This window comes from Triturus cristatus, chromosome 2_2 (assembly GCF_964204655.1).
Source record: "Triturus cristatus chromosome 2_2, aTriCri1.1, whole genome shotgun sequence".
Classification (NCBI taxonomy): domain Eukaryota; kingdom Metazoa; phylum Chordata; class Amphibia; order Caudata; family Salamandridae; genus Triturus; species Triturus cristatus.
Window position 1 is genome coordinate 24,046,873 of NC_140582.1, and position 12,340 is coordinate 24,059,212.

General features: G+C 50.0%; 1 pseudogene; it reads left to right on the top strand.

The window, feature by feature from the left end:
* The first annotated feature begins 11,874 nt into the window (after window positions 1–11,874).
* On the top strand, window positions 11,875–11,993 carry LOC146861775 (5S ribosomal RNA; annotated as a pseudogene).
* The last annotated feature ends 347 nt before the right edge of the window (window positions 11,994–12,340 follow it).

Genomic DNA, 12,340 nt, shown 5'->3' on the forward strand with positions numbered 1-12,340 from the left:
AATAATTTCATAGTAACTGCCAGTCTGTAATTTTCTGAAATATTTAGAGTAGCTGTTTGTACTACAACTTACTCTCCGTGTTCGGACATTGTAAAAATGTTTATCAAAATGAAATTATTGAGATTGTTTGTACAATATGGGAATATTCATTATACCTTCAAGTTTGATAAAAACCTACAGCCAATACATAGGACATACCTACTCAGCTGAGGCAGATTCCCTTTTCCCACTATGGACATCTACGGTTTAATGTGAGTAGGGGTCTCTGAGAAAGCACGACTGAACTAATCAGATTTGACCGTTAAATAAGTGCCTAACCAACGATGATGGTGCCATGTCGTGTAGTTCCCACTATTCTGCAGGATCTGTGCACTGTTTGGACTGCATAAACTAAGGGCTTGGTGTCAAGACTGAATCCGAACACCCCCGCTGGATATATTGGCCTAGAGACCAGCTAGTTCACAGTGCCACTGTAAGCCTCCCCCAGCCTTACCAGGGATTGAACAGTTTCTGGCAAGCACTGAACATGACAACCCTGATCACTCTGGCATTGTGGAAACAGTACAGAATCTTTCACTCAGTCACTCATGCTCCCTTATTCTCAGAGAATTATAAGGAGAATACACAGTGGGACGTTTTCAGTATTTATTAAACCAACGTTATTCTCGCATAAAATATGTGTGCTGCAATGATTAGGAGACAGAAGCATATACAGGAGGTTACAAGCACCAAAAGAGTGAACAGTAGATACATTTCTACCATGGTGCTAAAGCAATGAATATATGCAAGCAAGTATGCAAAATGGCAACCTCACCTACTCCTACGATGCGGACCCTACTCTCAGTATATCTGGAGTGTGTATGGGTGCAGGGCCAAGAAAACCCCCAAGGGACGATCCAACCCTATTATCTGATCAGATAGAGTGAAGTACCCCGTCTTGGTTTCGAGTTGGATACCCCTCACAGAATGTCAGACCAGTGCATGGTGATTTCTCAGCATGCAGGGACCTTCGGTGTCAGCGGAGGTGCCTCCTCTACTACTCTATTGGGATGCCAATTATTTATAATAAAAACTAGCCTTCGCGATGTGCGCGCTAGATTAGTGATGTTATGGATATGTAGATATCGGTCACCCCGTGGATGAAGATAGAATGACTTTTGTGCGTAGAAAGACCTAGTACATGATGTTCATGACATTGTGATAATGTTGTGCGAAGCTAGATGTGTAACCAAAGTAGGTTCAGAGAAACGAAGCCAACATTGTTGTGCTTGCAGATGTGTGCAAAAGGTCACAGCTGAAATGTTATTTTCTAGGACAATTTAATGAATAAGCTGCCTTGGTACATGGGTCTAACTCAGGAATAGAACAGTAGGATTTTCACCTTTCTTTTTTTGCTTTAGATGAAGTGGATGGCAGGTCTGACTTGCTATGGCCAGCAGTGAAGTCCAATGAAAAAAATGAATAACCCCAAACGTCAGTGAACGTCATATCTACTACCATAATAACCTGGAAGCACCTGATTTCAGATGTCAAGCAGAGTTGGGCCTGGTTAGTACCTGGTTGGGAGACCAACTGGGAATACCAGGTGCAGTAGGGTTTTCTTTTTTTTTCTCTTTGCTTTAGGAAAAGTGGGTGGCATGTTTGACTTGTTATGGCCAGTACTGAAGTTGAAAAAGTTAAGACCTCACTCGTCAGAGCACTTCTTACCTACATCCATACCACCCTGAAAGCACCTGATCTAGTCTGATCTCAGAAGTTAAGCAGGGTTGGGCCTGGTTTATGTCTACACCCATACCACCCTGAAAATACTTGATGAACAAGATGCTTACCTTCGGTAACGACCTATCTGTAAGAAACATAGGTTAGTTATAGATTTCTTACCTTAGAATTACCCACAGGCGTCAGACTGGATCCGGAAAGTTTTTCGTTAGCAGTACCCCTGCGCGTCGGAAGGTGGCGTCGGTCGACTACGCGTTTGCCATCGGCGTCGTGGTCACCAGGATGACATTGCAGTAGCTACATAGACACCGCCCTCGCGCGCCGTCAGTTCTGTACACGACTTTTCCACGCCAGAAGCGCAGAGCCATGCAAGACACTGACAACCGGTGAACACAACTAGGGCCCTGAAAGGATGTCCTTACTCCTTGAAGTCAGTTCACAGAACAGGGAGGATGGGTGGGGCGGAAAGGAATCTATAACTAACCTATGTTTCTTACAGATATATCATTACTGAAGGTAAGTAACTTGTTCATCTGAAAGAAACAGTTAGTTATAGATTCCTTACCTTAGAATAGATACCCCAGCAATACCAACCCCGGTGGTGGGTCTGCAAACTAAGTTCACACCAGAAAGTCCTGGAGAACAGAACGGCCAAAAAAGCAGTCTCTCCGGACTGGACTGTCCAGGCAGTAGTGTTTAGTGAACGTGTGCAATGATGCTCATGTAGCTACCTGACAGATGTCATTTAGGAGGACTCCTCATCCCAAAGCAGTGGTAGCTGCAGTCGCCCTGGTGGAATGGGCACACAGCCCCACTGGAGGCTCCTTCTTTGCTAATGAGTAGCAGGCTTTGATGCACAGAACGACCCACCTGGAGATGGTTTGTTTGTGCACGGCCCATGTAACCAACAAAGAGCAGGTCATCCACCCTGAATTTTTTTGGTGCGATCCAAGTAGAAGGAATGCGCATGTTCTGGATCCAGATGGTGAAGGCTCTCTTCCTTTTTTGAAGGATGCGGAGGTGGAAAGAAGGTGGGCAAAGTGATGGTTTCGCCAATGTGGAAAGAAATAACCACCTTGCAAAGGAAGGAAGGTCTAGTTCTCAGGACGACCTTGTCTGGAAGGATAGCCAGAAAGGGAGGCTTGGAAGAAAGCTTGTAGCTCACTCACCCTGTGTGCAGAGGTGATGGCCACCAGAAAGGCAGTTTTCAAAGTGAGAAGTCTGAGAGAACAGTTAAGTAGCGGCTCAAAGGGAGCGCACGTGAGGTAGGTAAGAACCAAGCTTAAGTCCCACTAAGGCACTACGAAGGAAACAGGAGGAAAAAGAGGAGTAATGCCCTTAAGGAATCAGGGAGCTTGAAAAGAGAAGGCTGATCAGGAAGCCTAAGGAATGCTGAAATGGCCGAGTGGTAGCCCTTTGGAATGCCCAGAGCAGAGCCCAGCTGGGTCAAAGAAAGGAGGAACAAGAGAACCTCAGAAAGAGGGGCGGAAAGGGGATCCACAGCCTTTGCTGTGCACCATGCCACAAATTTGTTCCATCTGCAGGAGTATACCGTCTTAGTGGAGGGACGCCTGGCTGCCAAGATACCATCGCAGACTTCGGGAGGCAGGTCAAATGACGTCAACTGCCGCCGCTCAATCTCCACGCAAGGAGGTGGAGGCTGAACAGGTTCGGGTGGAGGACCGCCCCCTACTGCTGCGACAGAAGATCCTCCCGAAGAGGAAGTCTGATCGGAGGATCGATGGCCATGTTGAGCAGCTTGGGACACCGGACTCTTCGTGCCCAATCCCGAGCCACAAGAATGACTTGGGCCCGGTCGTGCATGATCTTATTCAGCACTCTGGGCAGAAGTGGTATTGGTGGAAAGGCGTATAGAAGACCGCAACTCCTCTCGCGACGAAAAGCCTCGCCTAGCGAGTGTCGCCTTGGAAATTCCAATGCACAGAACTGCTGACATTGCGCGTTCTCTTCAGTGGATCTAACCAAGGCTCTCCCCACTGCTGAAAGAGACCTTGCACCTCCTCTGAGTGAAGACGCCATTCATAATCCATCATGCACCTGCCGCTGACTTCTTCCGCCCTGGCGTTCAGAGAACCTGCCAGGTGATGAACCACCGGGGATATGCCCTGATGTTCCAGCCATGTCCAGAGGTGGAGGGCCTCCTCACATAGGGCCCACAACCCCACCCCACCTTGTTTGTTGCAGTTCCACATGGCGGTGGTGTTGTACGTGAACACCTGCATTACTCTTCCCCGGACAGAGGGAAGGAATGCCTTGAGTGCAAGACGATTGACCCGAAGCTCCATAAGGTTGATGTGGCCGCCCCATCCTACAAGTGATGCATCGGTCACCACTGTGACCTCTGTTTGAGGATGGGAGAGAGATCTGCCGTCGACCCAATCCTGGTTCGTAAGCCACCACTGCAATTGATGTGCAGTGCCCTCTGAGATCTGGACGCAATCGGACAGGTTCCCCTGATGTTGAGCCCACTGGAACTTCATGTCCCACTGCAGAGCCCGCATATGCCATCTGGCATGATCCACCAGCAGGATGCCATCAGACCGAGCAGCCTGAGGGTCATCCTGACCGAAACCCGGGATAGAGGCTGAAAGATCGGAATCATAGCCCAAATATCCTGGACTCGCTGTTCGGGAGGATACACCCAAAACTGCGTCATGTCCACAACCGCTCCAATGAAGGGGAGCTTCTGAGAGGGGGTTAGGTGACACTTCGGAACGTTGATGGAGAAACCCAGTGAATACAGGAGGTCAGCCGTAGTCTGGAGGTGGGAGATGGCAGCCTGGGGGCGACCCCGCCTTTAACAGTCAGTCGTCGAGATAGGGGAAGACTGGAACCCCTGATCTGTGCAGATGAGCTGCGACCACCGCCATCACTTTTGTGAACACCTGAGGGGCGCTGGTAAGGCCAAAGGGGAGCACGGTAAACTGAAAATGCTCGTGGCCTACCATGAACCGTAGGTAACGCCTATGGGCAGGCAGGACGGGGATGTGGAAATAGGTGTCCTGCAAGTCCAACGCTACCATCCAGTCTCCAGGGTCGAAGGCAGACAAGACCTGAGTGAGCGTCAACATTTTGAACTTCTCCTTCCGGAGGAAGCGGTTGACGTTCCTCAGATCCAAGATAGGACGCAGGCCTTTGTCCTTCTTGGGCACCAGAAAGTAGTGGGAATAGCACCCACAACCTACTTCTGGGGCAGGAACGCGCTCAATGGCTCCCTTGGCCAGGAGTGCAAAAACATCCTGTTGGAGAAGAGCCAAGTGATCCTCCGACATGCGAAGGTACTGAGGTGGCATGGATGGAGGGGTAGTCTCGAAGGGGAGGGAGTAGCCCCTTCAGACTATTTGCAAAACCCACCTGTCCGACGTGATGGTGCGCCAGTGGGGAAGGCGATGGCAGATCCTGCCGCCCACTGTTTGGTGGCCCTGAAACGTCGAACTAGGAGGGTTTGGAGGCTGCTGCAGAGGGAGCTGTGGTGGACTGGCCCGCCCGCTGTCCCCCAGAACCACGGTGGTGGTTCCCACGTCCTTGGCTGCACTGGGGCTGAATAGCTTGCGGGGGCCTGTGGCTCTGGACAGGACGTAGCGGCGCACCCCTTCCGTAGCCACGAAAGGGGCGAAAGGCAGACTGCGCAGCGCGGGTGGTGGAGAAGCCCAAAGACCTGGCCATTGCCCGAGTCTCCTTCAAGCACTCTAGCGCTTTGTCGGCCTAGTCGCCGAAAATGCGATGGCCATCAAAGGGCATGTCCAGAAGTGTGGATTGGACATCCCCGAAAAAACCAGTCGAACGCAACCAGGCGTAGCATTGAAGGGCTACTGACGTGGGAATCGTCCTGCCAAGTGTGTTGGCGGTATCAAGCCCACAGCGGATGGTAAACTTCGCTGCGTCTCCATCTTCAGCAACCGCTCGAGAGACCACAGCCTGGGCCTCCTCCGGGCACTGAGGCAGCACTTGCGCAACCGTGTCCCACACGTAGTGGGTGTAACGGTTCAATAAACATGCAGTGTTTACCGACTGCAGTCCCATGCTGGAGGAAAAAAACATATTCTTCCCACGATGATCCAGATTTTTGGATTCCATCTGGGGGAGTGGTAGGGAATGCGCCCTTGGACGTGGCGGCTTGGACTACCAAGCTCTCAGGGGTGGGGTGTTGGGAGAGGAAAGTGGAGTCGCCATGGGCCAGGCGGTGGCGTCGGGAAAGTATCCTGTCCACAGGAGCCCCTGTGTTGGGCTTGGACCAGGTGCCCAAAAAGATGTCCGTCAGGGCTTCAATAAACGGCAGCAGGAGCTCCGAAGAGCTCGCTTCCGGTTGAAGCACCTCTGTCAGGAGAGAAGTCCTGACTGTCACCGTAAGTAGCTCGAGGTGCAGAGCCTTGGCCGGCCCTACGCAACACAGCTGTGTATGACGCTCCCTCCTCCAGAGCCACGGTAGGAGGAGACAACATTCCAAGGTCTGGTGAGGTATCCAAACCACTGGCTTCCCCCAGTTCCTCTCTCCAGTACTGCTCATACACCAACTGGTCTGTTAAAGGATCTCCAGACCCCTCTAAGAGCTCCTCATCCTTCTCTGGCTGCCAATCTGGTCTCAAAGAGCCAGGGTAGAACAGGGGCACAAAAGTACATATCGCATCCGGCTTCGGTCGACGCCGGTCCGACTCTGTGTCCACCTCGAGGGGGCGGCCGGGGTCGGCGTCAGCGGACACAGCAGACACCGGTGGCGGATGTGGTGCCAGTGGAATCAGCGCCGGGGAAGGCATAACTAGGTCGACTGGCGCCAATCTGGATGCAAGCCTGGATCCAAGGGGACCCTGCGGCGCCGAGGCTGCCGACGTAGAAGGCCCAGGGCCCCCAGCCGAGTCCACGGGGCCCGAAGGCTGAGTCGGGCTGCCCAAAGATGGCATGCATCGCTTCATAGAACCTACGAAGCTGGGCAGGGGTCGCACAGGGTCCCAGAAAGGGAGGGAAACCCTTAGTCGACCTAGCAGGCTCCGCATGCGGAGCCGTGGGAGGGCCACCACCCGCATCCCTCGTCACGTCAGCCGAAGCATGGGGAGAAGACTAAGAGCGACGTTGCTTCTTCGACCTCTTTTTGTGCTTCGACTTACCTGACCCAGAGTGTGAAGACTTCGACGAAGAATGGTGTTGGCTCCGTGACCAGTCCCTCGACCTCCTCCGCGACCTGGACCTCGAGCGGCATGGAGCCGACTGCCGGCATCCACTAGTTTCATGACCGCTCCCGCAAAGACTTCTGGGCCATAGTCCGGCAGTCGGAGCATGACTTGGGGTCGTGGTCGCGCTCCTGGCAGTAGAGGCACACGCGGTGCAGATCCGTCACAGACATGAGTCTGTTACAGAAACCGCAAGCCTTAAATCCGGGCACCCCTTGTGCACCAAGAGTCGATGGACTCAAACGACAACAAAGTCGACAAAAGACGAGAAAACGTTCAGTCAAAAATTGACTGGGGGTACCGTGCTCTCCGGATCTGTGCTTGCTGGCGCGGAAAGAGAAAGAACTGACGTCAGTGCGCGAGGGCGGCTTCTATGTAGCTACTGCAACATCATCCCAGCGACCACAACGATGAACGCGGAGTCGACCAACGCCACCTTCCGACGAGCAGGGATACGGCTGATGAAAAACTTTTTGGATCCAGTCTGACGCCTGGGGTAATTCGAAGGTAAGGAATCTATAATTAACTGTTTCTTTCAGATTTCAGATGTTAAACAGAGTTGGACCTGGTTAGTACCTGGATAGGCTTTTCTTTGTTTTCTCTTTTCTTTTTTTGCTTTATGTGAAGTGGGTGGCATGTCTGAATTGCCATGGTCAACACTGGAGTTGAATGAAAAAAGCCAAGACCCCAAACCTCAGTGCACTTCCAGTCCAACATACCACCCATGAAAGCACAAGTTCACGTTTGATCTCAGAAGTTAAGAAGGCTGTGCCTGGTTAATACAAGGATGGGAGACCACCTCGGAATACAAGGTGAGGTAGGCTTTTTATCTTTAAAAAAATAAATAAATAAATAAATATATATATATATATATATATATATATATATATATATATTCATTTGCTTTAGGTGAAGTGGGCGGCATGTATATTTTGCTATGGCCAGGTCTGAAGCCGATTGAAAAAACGTCATGCCTACGGCTGTATCCACCCTATAGGCATCTGATCTCGTCTGATATCAGAGGTTAAGCAGGGTTGGACCTAGTTAGTACCTGGATTGGAGATGGTCTGAGAATACCAGGTGCTATAGGCTTTTCATCTTTTGTTTTGCTTTAGGTGAAGTGAGTAGCATGTCTGACTTGTATTGGCCAGCACTGAAGTTGAATGCAAACATTAAGACCTCAAACGTCAGTACACTTCATGCCTATGTAATACCAACCTGAAATCATCTGATCTCAGAAGCTAATCAGCGTTTAGCCTGGTTAGTACCTAGATGGGAGAAAGCCTGGGAGTACCTGGTGCTGTAGTCTTTCCATCTTTTTGGGGGGATTTAGGATTGACTTGCTATGCTTCGCACTGAAGTCGAATGAAAAAAGCTAAATCCCCAAAGGTCGGTGTGCTTTATGCCTATCGAGATACCACCCTGAAGAGACCTGATCTCAGAAGTTAAGCAGGGTCGTGCCTGGATGGAAGACCACCTGGGAATACCAGGTGCTGTAGACTTTTCATTTTCTTTTGTTTTTTGCTTTAGATAAAATAGGTGGCATGTCTGAATTGCTATGGACAGCACTGAAGGCGAATAAAAAAAAGCAAAGAACACAAACATCAGTGCGCTTCATGCCTAGGTCCCTACCCACCTTGAAAGCACCTGATCTTATCTAATCTCAGATGTTAAACAGTAGCAGGCGTGGTTAGAACCTGGATGGGAGACTGCCTGAGAATACCAGGTGTTGTAGGCTTTTCACCATCTTTTTCTTTTTTTGCTGTAGATGAAATAGGTGGTGTAGAAAGGCAGGATCCTACTGCATTGTTACCCCTACATTTTGCCTGGTGCTGTGATGTTTTCTGACTAGGATCCTACCAATCAGGACCCCAATCTCTGTACTTTCTCCCTTAAATTGACTATGGTGAGTACTTAGGTACATCACAGATTGGCTACTGGTGTACCCATATAAGTCCCTAGTATATGGTACTGAGGCACCCAGGGCATAGGTACACTTGGTGTCTCCCCTGGGCTAAAGCATGTGTTATGCCATCTGTGAAAGACCACTCAAATTGTGACTACGGGCCTGCCATTGCAGCCTGTGTAAGCTGGTGCTAGCACCACTTATATATAGGTTTCTCTATATCGGAGGTCACTACACTTAAAACCTATAAGTCACCCCTAAGGCAGGCCTTTCAATCCTAAAGGGAGGGTGCTCGGTTCTAAGTGTGATGGTGCCTCTGCATGAGCAGAACACCCTTACAACCTTCGGAGTCCATTTTCCTGGGTTCTAAGTGCATCAGCCATTATGATATATAAAGTGGCCATGCCCCATTACGCAATGATCATCTCTAAACTGGCTGTAACGAACCCAGTCATGTTTGGAAAAGCTACTCCGGGAGGCCCTCAGTGCTCCCTTTACCAGTCTTCTAGACCCAGACAGCACAACATGGCTGCTGCTGACCAGAGACCCGATTCTGCCCTCCTGCTGCTGAGCCAAGCTCGAGCAGGGGAAGGCAGGACAATAGGTACCCTGTCACAGGTAGGTGTGACCACCTCCCAGACAGGGTTTAGTGTATTGAGGCAGGGTGGGAGCACTTGACAGCGCCACTCAGTCTGATTGAGGGGCATATTTGGTGCCCTCCTTGCATAGTCCAGATCAAACCAGCTCAGCGAACCGTTGGCTCCTGGTCTTGTGAGAAACTGGACAAAAGACATGGGAGTATCCTCCCCACTTTCCAAACCCCTCCCCTAGGAGGGAACCCTGAATTGTCCCAACAGTTTCCTTAGGGTACTTAAGGGCTTACCTGTGGGTGGGTCCCTAGATTCGTTGTGGGACAAGATTCATATCAAGACATCACTTCATCTTTGACCGTCAGGGCACTCTGAACTGCGCTCTGGGTATCGAGACTGCAACTGGGAAGACTCCTGCTGCTCCTGGTATTATCACCCTGCTTGTCTGCTGCAACGTCTGTGCCTGTGCTCCATACAGGAACCTTCCAAGACCTGTGGGTATCCAAGACACTTGAATGAATCTCCCATACCACAACGAAGCTGACTGGTCTGCTGATCCTGGGCTCCCAAAGACTCCAAAAGGCTCAGCAACACAGGTAGTGGTTCTTCACATCCCCTGAGGACTGCCCCGTCCTCTCACCGAGTTTGAGGCCAGTATCCTTTGTCGAAGCCAGCAGGAACCGAGCCCATGTGTACCGCGTTGACTTGCCGTTGCAAAGGGTTGTTAGCTTTCTTCTACAGATCTTTGGGCTCCAAGTAGCCTCCACCGCAAGCATCTCCTGTGACCAAGATCTTCGCCTGCACCATGCGCCTGCATCTTTGGTGAGCTGCTGCAGGTCCTCACATGAATCCAGTGCCTCCGGCATGTGGGTCCATTTGAGGGTTTTCTTTGATTTCAGAGGGCTCCCCTGGTTGCTCGGGGCCTGTACTGACTCCCCTGCTTGCGGTGAGCCGCCTGAACCTTGCTGGTCCCGATACTGCACCTTTTTCGCCTTCCAAGTTGGTTGCGGTTGCGAAGGCTTGATGGTGCTTCCGACGGACAAGGACCCCTCAACTTTCGACATCCGTTGTAGAACAGCTCGTGAATGGCTTCTGGTCTTCCACAGCGTTGCCTGGTCTGCACAGCTCCAAGGTCACAGTCAAGTCTCGTACACCACCAGACATCGGTGAGCATTCGACTTCAGTGCCCCCTGTTCACTCCCGAGTGGCATAGACTCTGTCCCCTCTGCTTGCAGGTACGTCTCATCTAGAAACCACCTTCGGATTCCACCACTTTTCACTTCTTCGCCAGTGGCATCTGCCTGAAGTCCTCCATTGAATTGGACGACGGTATCAGATGACACTTCACACCTATGCACCGGCTTCCTAATATAGGTAACCTGGTTCCTAGAGTATCCATGGGTGGGGTGGCTCTCCAACCTTCTGTCTTTCACAGGGTTTCTTCAGGGTCCACTGGGAAGGGTCGTCCTTTAAAATTGCAACCGCAACTTACCCATTTACTTGAATTGAGCCCGTGGTCGTGTTCCCACCCTGCATGTAGCCTCCGTAGGGTTCCTGGTTACTTACCTCGGGTCCCCCGCACTTGAGTCACGGTTCGCATCCCTCTGTTTAAGTAAATAGTTTGGTCCCCCCCCTGTGTAATACATGCTTCTTACTGGTTTTCTTTGCAAAGTATTGTGTGCATTTCGTATATAGGAGATATTTGTATGTGTTCGTGAATGTCTTATGATAAATACATATTTTTGTGGTTCTTTTTCACTTAATCTATACCGATAAGATTACGTTCTGGTATAACAAGCTGCTTTACACTCCTTCTGGACTACGCCTGAAGGCTGCTGTCCACAGCTACCACTAAAGAGATTTCCAAAGTTGTCCAAGACCCCTAAAATCACCATAAGTGTTATCTGGATTAGTGCATGGTGCTACACTTAAATAGGTGAGCACCATATACTAAGCAAGCTTCTCACAGGTGACATGTCTCATTTGCTATGTACAGCACTGAAGTAAAAAAAGAAAAAGCAAGGAACCCAAACAGTGGCTCTACCACCTTGAAAGCATCTGGTCTCGTCTAATCCCAGAAGTTAAGCAGTGTTGGGCCTGGTTAGAACCTGGATGGGAGACTGCCTGGGAATACCAGGTGCTGTAGGCTTTTCAACTTACATTTTTTTTTTTTTTGCTTTAGGTGGCATGTCCGACTTACTATGGCCAGCACTGAAGTCGAAAGAAATCTAAGACCCCTAATGTCGGAGCACTTCCTGCCTATGGCAATACCGCCCTGAAAGCGCCTAATCTTAGAAGTTAAGCACGGTTGGGTCTGGTTAGTAAGTGGATGGAAGACTGACTGGGAATCCCATGTGCTGTAGGATTTTCATCTTTATGTGCTTTAGGTGAAGTGGATGGCATGTTGACTTGCTACGGTCAACACCGTAGTCTAATGCAAATAGCTAAGACCCCAAACATCAGTGCACTTTATGCCTACAGCCATACCACCCTGAAAGCACCTAATCTCTTCTGATCTCAGAATTTAAGCAGGGTCAGGCCTGGTTAGTACATGAATTGGAGACTGCCTTCAAATACCAGGTGCTGTAGGCTTTTGATCTTTTTTTTGTTGCTTTAGGGTGGTTGGTCTGAATTGCTATGGCCAACTCTGAAGTCATATGAAAAATAGTTAAGACCCCAAACGTTAACCTGAAAGCACCAGATGTCAAAAGTTCCGCAGGGTTTGGCCTTGTTAGTACACGAATGACTGACTGCCTGTGAATGCAAGGTGCTATCGTTTTTTCATCTTTTTATTTTTCTTTAGGATAAATGGGTGGCATGTTTTGATTGATATTGCCAGCACTAAAGTTGAATGAAAAAAGGTAAGGCTCCAAACGTCAGTACTGTTAATGCCTATGGCCATCCTATGCTGAAAGCACCAGATCCCATCTAATCTCAGA